Source organism: Dendrobium catenatum, unplaced genomic scaffold (assembly GCF_001605985.2).
Source record: "Dendrobium catenatum unplaced genomic scaffold, ASM160598v2 fragScaff_scaffold_1608, whole genome shotgun sequence".
NCBI classification, from domain to species: Eukaryota; Viridiplantae; Streptophyta; class Magnoliopsida; order Asparagales; family Orchidaceae; genus Dendrobium; species Dendrobium catenatum.
The window spans coordinates 6,511,078-6,522,095 of record NW_021320070.1 but is presented as its reverse complement, the minus strand read 5'-3'; the positions used below and the strand labels follow the sequence as shown (position 1 = coordinate 6,522,095).

General features: G+C 34.8%; 1 protein-coding gene across 3 annotated transcripts in view; it reads left to right on the top strand.

Moving 5' to 3' along the window:
- The window catches only part of LOC110106377 (protein decapping 5), a 54,139-nt gene that overhangs the window by 2,920 nt on the left and 40,201 nt on the right, over window positions 1–11,018 (top strand). The window lies entirely within an intron of this gene.

Sequence of the window (11,018 nt, the reverse complement as noted above, 5' to 3'; positions counted from 1 at the left end):
TTTACCATTCCTTTTATTGTTTAGCAATCTTATATATTTAAAGTAGCTTGAAATATAATAAATATCTGTAAATGGGAATATTTTTTGGTTACCTGATCTCGATTAATCCTTAAATATTTATTGGGTGATCTTTATTGATTTCTTTGTTTATATTTGGTAGGATATTATCTAGCCGAGTTGAATGAGTCCCACGACCTGGCCGGCTTAGCCTCGAATTAAATGGGAGCGAGAAACAGACAGTCATACGGTAATCAGTTAAAAACTAATATTCATTTCAACATAAACATATAATAAAGTTCATTTTCCAAGAATACATAAAAGTAATGTAAACTATTGGATTTACATCATTTATATACGCACTTATATATTTCGTAGTTGAATATAAATAAATATATGTAAATTGAATATTTTTTTTGATTCTTGATCTCGATTCAAATCCTAAATATTATGGGTTATCTTTATTGATTTCTATATATTATTATTAATGCTAGGATATTATCTAGCCGAGTTGACTGTCACGACCTGGCCCGGCTAGCCCGAATTAACGGGGAGGAAACAGACGAGTACGTACAAGTAAACAGTAAAAACTAATATTATCATTTCAAAATAAATAAGTTATAATAAATTTCATTCCAATAAAACATTAAAAGAGCCACAAAACCACTCATATACTTATATTGTTTTTTCTCTTTACAAGTCTTCGCATAACTATCAAACACTAACAATCAATTACATCATTCCCCAAGATTTTTAAAACACACATTCTATGACATACACACATAACACAAACTAAAGAAAACATTCTTGACACTTCTTTCGTCCACTGTCTACCAAAGTAAGTAAATTGTATATCTGCCATCAATTCTTAGATGGTTCCCTAAAAAAGAAAATCCGACAACATGGGATGAGCTTATCTTGCCCATCATGTATTCATCATATTCTTTCATAAAAAATTATATAAACAAACAATAAAATATCTTTTTCATACAATTAAAGTAACCATCAAATGAAAACTTTAAACGATAGTCAAATATTACGTAAATTCAAAATCTTTATGATATTAGAAGCCTTTTCATAACATTTTCCTCTAAATATAAACCTTTTAATGTATTTAAAAAAACATATATGAACCTTAATAATGCTTAATATTTACTTATAAATACCCGTCTCTTGAGTGCTCATAAATGTTTGTATTGATCATCGTACAACTATTTTCATTAGTTTGGCCATTCTTTACCATTGGCTCTGAAGACTCCTTTATCGATTTTGGCTTTGTTAAGAGCCCATTTAACCATTGTTGGTACTCCGCATCAACATAGCAATAGTTTCATTTCATAAATTCTTATAATATGTTTTTCAGTCAATCATATTCTTAATTGAAAAACAAACCTCAGATCATAAATCATTATGCTCAAAATATGAAAATTACGAATAATAATAGATATTTATACTAATATGTCATATGCAAAATAAAAGATTATAAACCAATTAACTTTGAATAACTCTAATATGGCTTAAAAAAAAGCAATAGCAATATTATTTGTTGAAATATTTTATAAGAGATGTGATACCTACATTAAACACAAACACAGAAATTTTGTTTATCGTGTCGCTTTGACAGCGCGTCGCTCCGCCTCTATAGATGCAACCTAACAATCACACATAAAGAAGTGTCAATGATAATTTTTTTCTCAAACTCTTGTCATTGATTCAAAATTGTCTATTCTTCATTCTTCACTAATCTATTCTTTATGCTAAGCTTAGAAGAATTAAACATAATTTATTTGAATTTTCGATGTTATTAAAATTCCTAATTTTGGAACCCTAAAAATTTCTTAAATTCCCTCAAATCATATGCCCAAAGTTTCCTAAACCTAATTTAATAAATTTAACTTTAAATCATTTTCGATTTTTAATTAAAAAATTAAAAATGCAAAATTTCCTTTATAAAAAAACATAAAATTGTTATTTACGAAACACTCCTAGGACCCATAGACTCACTTTTTTGTGAAAGCATTTTCAAGAAATTATTCAATTTTAGGCAAAAAACCATAATTTTTCAATTCTACAAAATTCTTGAGAAACTTCGTTTCAAACGTTAACATCGCTCTCTTAAACCTTTCCAAATGATTCTTAGTAGAAAATTTTTGGAATGAATACAACATATTTAGAAAAGTCCTAAAATTATCCTTTCCAAAAATCTATGATAGAAGACGAGCAGGAAATGTAAATTCTAATACATATCTTAGTCTTCCTTTATCATCACTTCTTATATTTTCCTCCAAGTTTTCTCGCTGGATTGACGTACCTGTCGCCCCATCCGCCGTCTCTTCTTCGTTAATTCGGTCGAACCGATACAAATGGTCGGTCCCCTTAAGGAAAGGGAAAGGATTGCCTAAAGACCACTTTGCCCGCATCCAACTTAACCAATATATTATAAAGGGGGGCGGCTAGATGGCGGGTTGAGGCTAGGTAGGTGGGTGGGATTTAGGTGGTGGAGCTAGAAGATGAATTGGGTGGAGGAGGTTGAGCCACCGGTGGTGGGGAAGTTGGAAGGGGTGGAGTGAGTGGGGGAGAAAGGAGATGACAACAAAATACAAAATAAGGTAAAAGTAAGCTAACGAACTCACAAAGAGATCGTAAAACCGCGAACCTTGGACTCTTCCAAAGGTTGACGGGTATTGCGATTGCCCACACCTTGGGTCTCTCCTCCCATGAACTCACTTAGAGATCAAGCAAAGAAAAATAAGATTTCATTTCATTATTTCAATATTCATCATCCCAAAATACAAAACAACTAGCCTATAAATAGGCCTCATGAAAAGAAAAGAAATAAAAGACTAAAATGCCCTTCGGGCTACAATACTACATGACCACCCGTAAGGGTATAAAGGAAAAAACAATAATATGAAATAAACTAGTACATATAAATAAATAACTCAAGATCGTAGCCGTTGATCTTCGATGTCCTCATCAATAACACTTATATATTTCGTAGTTGAATATAAATAAATATCTGTAAATGGGATATTTTTTTGGTTCCTAATCTCGATTCAAATCCTAAATATTATGGGTTATCTTTATCGATTTCTTGTATAATTTGGTAGGATATTATCTAGCCGAGTTGATGTCACGACCTGGCCCGGCTAGCCCGAATTAATGGGGCGGAAACAGACAGTCGTACGGTAAACAGTAAAAACTAATATTCATTTCAACATAAATATATAATAAAGTTCATTCCAATAATACATAAAAGTAATGTAAAGTATTGGATTTTACCATCATTTATATAACACTTATATATTTCGTAGTTGAATATAAATAAATATCTGTAAATGGGATATTTTTTTGGTTCCTAATCTCGATTCAAATCCTAAATATTATGGGTTATCTTTATTGATTTCTTGTATAATTTGGTAGGATATTATCTAGCCGAGTTGATGTCACGATCTGGCCCGGCTAGCCCGAATTAACGAGGCGGAAACAGACAGTCGTACGGTAAACAGTAAAAACTAATATTCATTTCAACATAAATATATAATAAAGTTCATTCCAATAATACATAAAAGAGCCACTAAACCACACATATACTTATATTGTTTTTCTCTTTTACAAGTCTTCCATAACATCAAACACTAAACAAGTCAATTACAACAATTCCCAAGATTTTTAAAACACACATTCTATGACATACACACATAACACAAACTTAAAGAAAAACTTGACACTCTTTCGTCTAGTTCTACAACAGTAAGTAAACTGTATCTCTGCCTTCAATTGTTAGATGGTTCTCCTAAAAAAGAATCCCACAACATGGGATGAGCTTACTTGCCCATCATGTAATTCATATTTCTCATAAAAATTTATATAAAACAACAATAAAATATCTTTTTCATACAATTAAATAACCATCAAATGAAAACTTTAAACGATAGTCAATATTACATAAATTCAAAATCTTTATGTATAAGAAGCCTTTTCATAACATTTCCTCAAATATAAACCTTTAATGTATTTAAAAAACATATATGAACCTTAATATGCATAATATTTACTATAATACCCGTCTCGGAGGTACCCATAAAGTTTGTATTGATCAGGTACACTTTTTCATTTATTTGGCCATTTCTTTACCATTGGCTTTGAAGAAATTCTTTACCATTTGGCTTTGAAGAGCTCATTTACCATTTGAATATTCCGCATCAACATGCATAGTTTCATATCATAAACTTATAATATGTTTTTCAGTCAATCATATGCTTAATGAAAAATAATCATGATTAATAAATCATTAGCTCAAAATATGAAAATTACGAATAATAAAGAGATTATACTAATATGTCATTTGCAAAATAAAATTTATAAACCATATAACTTTGAAAACTCTAAAGATTTGCATTAAATAAAAAGAGCAAAGTAATATATATGAAATTTTTATAAGAGATATGAATACCTACATTAACACAAACACCGAAATTTCGTATAGTGTCACTTTGACATGCGTCGCTCCTCTTATTGATGACAACCTAACAATCACACATAAAGAAGTGTCAACGATAATTTTTCCTCAAAGTCTTGTCATTTCAAAATTGTCTAAATTCTTCATTCCCACTAATCGATTCTTACTAAGCTTAAGAAAATTAATATAATTTAATTTGAATTTTTCGGATTTATTAAAATTCCTAATTTTTGGAAACCCTAAATTCTTAAATTCCCTCAAATCAATATGCCAAAGTTTTTCCTAAACCTAATTTAATAATTACTTTAATCATTTTCTGATTTATTTAATTAAAAAAATAAAAAATGCAAATTCTTACAAAAAAACTTAAAATTTTATTTTAGAAACACCCCTAGGACCCATAGAACTCACTTTTGTGAAAGCATTTTAGGAAATTTCAATTTTAGGCAAAAAACCCTAATTTTCAAATCTAAAAAATTCTTGAAGAAAACTTCGTTTCAAATGTTAAAACATCTCTCTTAACCTTTCCAAATGATTTCGTAAAGAAATTTTGGAAGAAACACATATTTTTAGAAAAATACTAAATTCATCCCTTCCAAAAATCTAGAGAAAGAGAGAGGAAATGTAAATTCTAATACATATCTTAGTCTTTCCTTATCATCCTCTATATTTTTCCCAAATTTTCTCGCTGGAGACGTACCTGTCGCCCCGTCCGCCTCTCCCTTCGTTAATTCGGTCGAACCGTGCAAATGTTCGGTCCCCTTAAGAGAAAGGGAAAGGGATGGCCTAAAGACCACTTTGCCCTCACTTAAACCATATTCGCTTTAGTACTTACTAAGGGTAAATTGGATATTATGAGACTTATGAAAATTTTATCTCTCAAATTAAGAGAAATTAGATATAAGTTTATATACCAAATTTTTTAGATTTTTGCATGGAATTTTATAAAATTATTTTTGCCAAAATCCGTTAACTTTAAATTTTCACTTAAATTTTCATCGTAGTGCATCGAAATGCGTGCGACGCCTACTTTTATCGATTTCGGGTTTTACAGTTGAGACTTGATTAGCTAAGATGCATGTGAAATTCATACCTTATTAGGCTATATGTAATGAAGGAGATATTATGTTCTTTTTATTTTCTTAGCAGCTAGATGTGGCTTATGCTTAACCATTTATTGATTTCAGTACTTCCTATGATGCTTCTGCCCAACTATTTTGTTTTGTCACTACAGGAAATTCAGGCATCACTGGCTATTTTTTTCGGCGGTATGATTAAGATTTCTGGCGGTTTAGGAAATTACCGGCGATTTTCAAATCGCCAGTAAAAACCGCGTAGGAAATTGTTTCTGGCGGTCTATTTCCGGTGGTTATAATCATCAGCGGCTTTCCGGTGGTGAAGACGGCCGGTAATTTCCGGCGGTCATAGCGCCGGTGACCGCCGGTTAATCCTCGGCGGCGTGGCGGCCGTGAAAACCGCCGGCTTTACCGGCGGCCAAACCGCCGGTGTGCCACCGGATAACTGTCGATAAACCGCCGGTTAATCACTGGCGGTTTACTGGCTGTCAGAACCGCAGATATTACAGGCGGCTAAACCTGCGATTTTCCGTCGGATAACCACCGGATACCCACCGATAATTACCAGCGGCGTGATTAACATTCTGGCAGCTATAGTAAGCCGGCCGATATCGATGTTTCCGACGGCCAAACCGCCGATTGGCCGCCGAAAACTTCTAGCATTTAAAAAAAAATTGACAGTCTCCCCTCTATATTTACTCAATTTTCCCCTAAACACTAAACCTGTATAAAATACACAACAATTATCACAAATATGGGCAACACACCACTATAATCAATCACAACAATTAGAAAATATACAAAATCAACATATATAACATTGAAATGAAATCCACAATAAGAAAATAAAGTCTACAAAGTTCATCAAAACAAATAAACTCAACAAACCAAATAAACAAATAAAGTCTGATAACATATAAATCCACAATAACATGTTTATGTCATCGCTTTCACACAACAAATTCATCAAACCAAATGTTTAAACCAAAAGTTCATCAAACAAATAAGAGTACAACTCATCCTCAGTGTCCTCGCTGTCTGGTGATGCATGCGTTTGCTCTTGCTCTTGCTCTTTCTTCTTTTGATTTTCATCTTTATAGGGTCGCAACTCTGCATGCATCTCATTTTGAACCTTTCTCATCTCTTATATCTCTCTCGTCAGGGTTGCAACCCTCTAGCTTACAGTTTCTTTAGCTCTACTAGGATCATAAAATGCTGATGTGGACGAACTGCCCTCATAAGCATAACCTTGCGAACCCAAGCCATATACCCTCCCCCTCTGCCTTCCTCCAACAACATCTGACCATGTATAATACTCAAAATACTGGGTCGATCCTGAAGATAAGATGATCCCTTAGCAGTAGACTGACGACTTTCTCAAACTCATACAAAATCATCATACGAGAATAAATCCATAAAATATATTAATATTAGAATGAGATTTTTTAGTCAAACTCCAAAAAATTATACTCACATGAGCTTTTTTAGCTTTTTCATCAACCCATTGATGATAGCTTGATATTGGTGAGTCATCGTATATAACTCCAATGGTGTTGGCTCCCAGTCAATAAACTATTTTTGAAAATAGAAGATATATTTAAAATAAGATACAAATATTTATTAAGCTAATTCAAAGCTTTTACCAGTTATCGTCTATGTTACGTATGAGAAAAAGATCCACTAGTATAAAGGGAGCTTCCTAAATCCTCACAATCAGATGCTCTGTTCTGTTTATTCTGCTCTCTTATTTTTGTGAACTCAGGGCTCGCCCAAGCTCTACTCAGATCGGCCCATATGCCCTCTCCAATCCATATTAGACGCTGCCCGGACTTTCTAATGTCCGTGAATATGTCCCTAAGATGGATCGATCATCTCCTCTCAAAATTTATTCTGATCCTCGTGTTATGCTCAGACAACCATCTAAAATCTTTCTGTAAAAAATATTGTCATAACAAAAAATATTAATACAAATTAAATCAAATATTTTAATTCATGCCAAATAAGAATATCTGAAATTCTCTAAACCACATATTCCTAATTTCCTTTGAGATCTTCTTCCATGATAAGTAAGGAGCATCATATTTGCTCGTTATGATATCCTGAATCTTGTGGGTAGGTGGGCTTGAAGGATTGAAGCTGCAGGTTAAATTTTTTGTCAATAACATATAGTATATCAAATTACAATAAACTTAACAAAATAAATTGAACTCACGTATTGCCCTTAGGCTCAATGTATTGACGCTAGGGGTGCAAATAATTTAAGCCGACTCGCGAGCCGGTTCGAACTCGTCTCCGTAATTGGCTCGAAGAGTCGAGCTTATTGAGCTCGCGAGTCGAGCTCGAACACCATTTCGAGCTTGACCAGACCTCCGACTCGGCTCGTTGGTTCGTCGACTAGCTCGCGTGTCTGAGTGGGCGGGAAAAAAATTTGGGTAATTGCGAGCGGGATGATGAATGAAGGTTGGGCTTCGCCCAACGACGATGAGCTCGAGGCTCAACGAACGAATGACAGAGCTTGGGACTCGATGCCGAGGTTGCGTCTCGAATTTGGATATCGACAACGGAGTCGAGACTTGAGTTCGCAGTTCGACGGACGAATGGCGTCGAGTATCGAGTTTGGATCTCGATAGCGGACGCGAGAATGAGCTTGGGACTCGACGGCGGCCGCAACTACGAGCTCTGGACTCAATGGAGGATGTAATGACGAGGTCAAAAATCTAGATCTCGACGACGGACGCGATCTTGACGTTGCGGCTGGATCAAATTCAGTGGATCTTGACTGCGAACGGGACTACGAACTCAACGACGGACGAGCGGAGCAGATGGCGAGCTCGTGACGATGAAGGAGTTCGCAATGGAGCTCGACTGAGCTTGACAAGCCTACTCGGGATGGAGTTCACAGTGGAGCTCGATTGAGCTCGACGAGCTGCTCGGCATATGAGACGAGTCGAGCTCGAGCTAGGATTTTGAGCTCAACTCGAGTTCGAGCTCGAGCTCGAGCTCGATATTTGAAAGTCGAGCTCAACTCAAACACTGCCTTGCTCAAGCTCGACTCGACTCGTTTGTACCCCTAATTGATGCTTATCTGCTGCAGCTACAAGATCCCTAGCACCAACCTTTGCTGGTGTAGATGGTCCACCGTATTCTGGCTGCACCGGATATGGGTAATAATATAGGTTGGGGTAAGGAGGGTAAGGCATGATGGATGGACCAGTTTGTGATGCTGGTGTGGGTTAATATGGATATAATAGAGCTACATGTGCCCGATATAGAGAGAGAAATCGAGGACTCGTCGACGGAGGAGGGAAGTACCCAGGAAAGGGTGGTGGTGCACCAACAACAGGTGGATTTGATTGGCCCTGACCCTGCTCATTGGGGGACTATTGCTGACTCCTGGGTGGTGGTGGTGATGGTATAATTGGTGGAATTGATCGCCGACCCTTACTTTTATTAAGATGTTTAAGTCTGCTAGGTGGAACACTCAACTTTTTTGAGAAAATTTTGAGGTGAAGGATCGTTACCTGAAGCCATATGCAATAAAAGAAGCAATTAGTAAATTATTGTAATATATAAAAAACAGAAATAATGATAGAATTACAAAATACATAATAATGAATTACAAACATAAAGAATTACATAATACATTATAATGATTAACATTCAAAATAAATTTGATAAGAGACATTTAGCAAGAGAATGATATGTTTACTAATTTGATTTTAAAAAATACAATTCTATAAGTACAAAAAATATTTAGAAATATTACAAAAATTGCAATTTTATAATATAAATTACAAAAATTATAATTCTAAATTACAAAAACTACCCAGAATCAGAAATATTTTTATTGCTATCTAGAGTATCTTCACTTTCATCCTCGTTCTCGTGTGATAAGCTTGTTGAATTATTCACATCTTCTAACTGTATTTCAATACTATAAGTTGTAGTTGGCATCTCCTGAATTTCAACAGATCTATAATTTGACATCTCATTCTCTTGATGTGCAGTTGTTACAACGTATTGTTGATTAATTTTACCCTGTGCTTTTGTTTTTATGACAACTAGTCAATCTTGTTTATCCCTATGATCACTGAGATATTTGCTGAAATAAACTTGAAAAACTTGACTTGCTAATACAAATGGATCAAACTTCCTGTATCTTCTACTATATTTTACACCTACTAAACCATATACAGGATGAATATTTGTGCCTCTATTCTGTACTGGATGATACCATTGACAGTTAAACAAGCATTCAAAGTTCTCATCTTCTCTTGGGTACTCTAGGTTAACAACTTCATTCAGAATACCGTAATAATCACACTCATCTTCTTCATGAATATTCCCTCTAACACATACTTAACAATTTTCAGTTTTTCTTCCTTCACTCCACGACTTGGTATTAAATCTGAACCCATTCATTATATATATTGGCCAGGTCTTTACTTTTCGCATTGGGCCCCATACTAGTGCGACATTAAACTTTTGTTGCATCATCCTTATAGTATAACATACATCCATTGATACATCAATCAATTTTTGTAGCAGTGAGACCCAACTTGTATATTAATTTCTTCTTTCGATACAAATATGAGGGAATTAAATTTAATGAATTATTTATTGGATTAGTTTCCTTTAAAAGATCAATGAAGTCATTGAAACAATCACGAGGAATATTATATTCAGTTTTGATACTTAGCATCCTCACTGCAATCGATAATTCCGAATGACTTTTGCAACCGTCCCAAATTAGTTTTTGAGCTGCATGTAGTAACTTAAAGAATTTTTTGATTTCTGCATTTGTTGGCTATTTCACACTAGCCCTTAAATTAGGGCCTGCTACATCAAAAATAAGTTCTTCATACGGTCTAGCCATTTGATTTTCATCAAATATTTTAAAAAGATGTGGATGGACCGGCATGAGTTTCTCTGTGTGGCTCGTACTCGTCATGTGAGATCCAAATTCTGTAGTCTAGAATAAATCCTCTACGATATAAATCAACCTTCACATCATCGGGCTTGAGGAATGCTTGATTTTTGTGCTTCGAGCATGGACATCTAAACATTCCATCGAACTTAAAGGAAGGCAGTTGAGATGCAACTTGAATGAAAGTCTCAACTCCCTGTATAAATTCATCTGTCAATCATCTTTGACCCGATAACAATCTGTTATACATCAAATATCTCTCTTCTTGGATAGTCATTTGGACGTTAAAGCAAACATGTCCCTACATAGTTGTGAAAATTATTAGAAGATATGCACTCTGAACAAGTATATATGTTTTACTTGTGTTGACCTTAGTGTTATACCCAAAGAAGAAGAATAAGGACTCAAAATCATACCAGGAACCTATCGGATCCAAGAATCCCGCTGGCAGAGTCGCTTCCGCAAATCCCGCTCCGTACCTCGTATCCGTCGAAGGCATCCCCAAAATCCAGCTGAAATCGGCGCCGCTTATGTCCAAGCCCCGTAAATCTTGCGA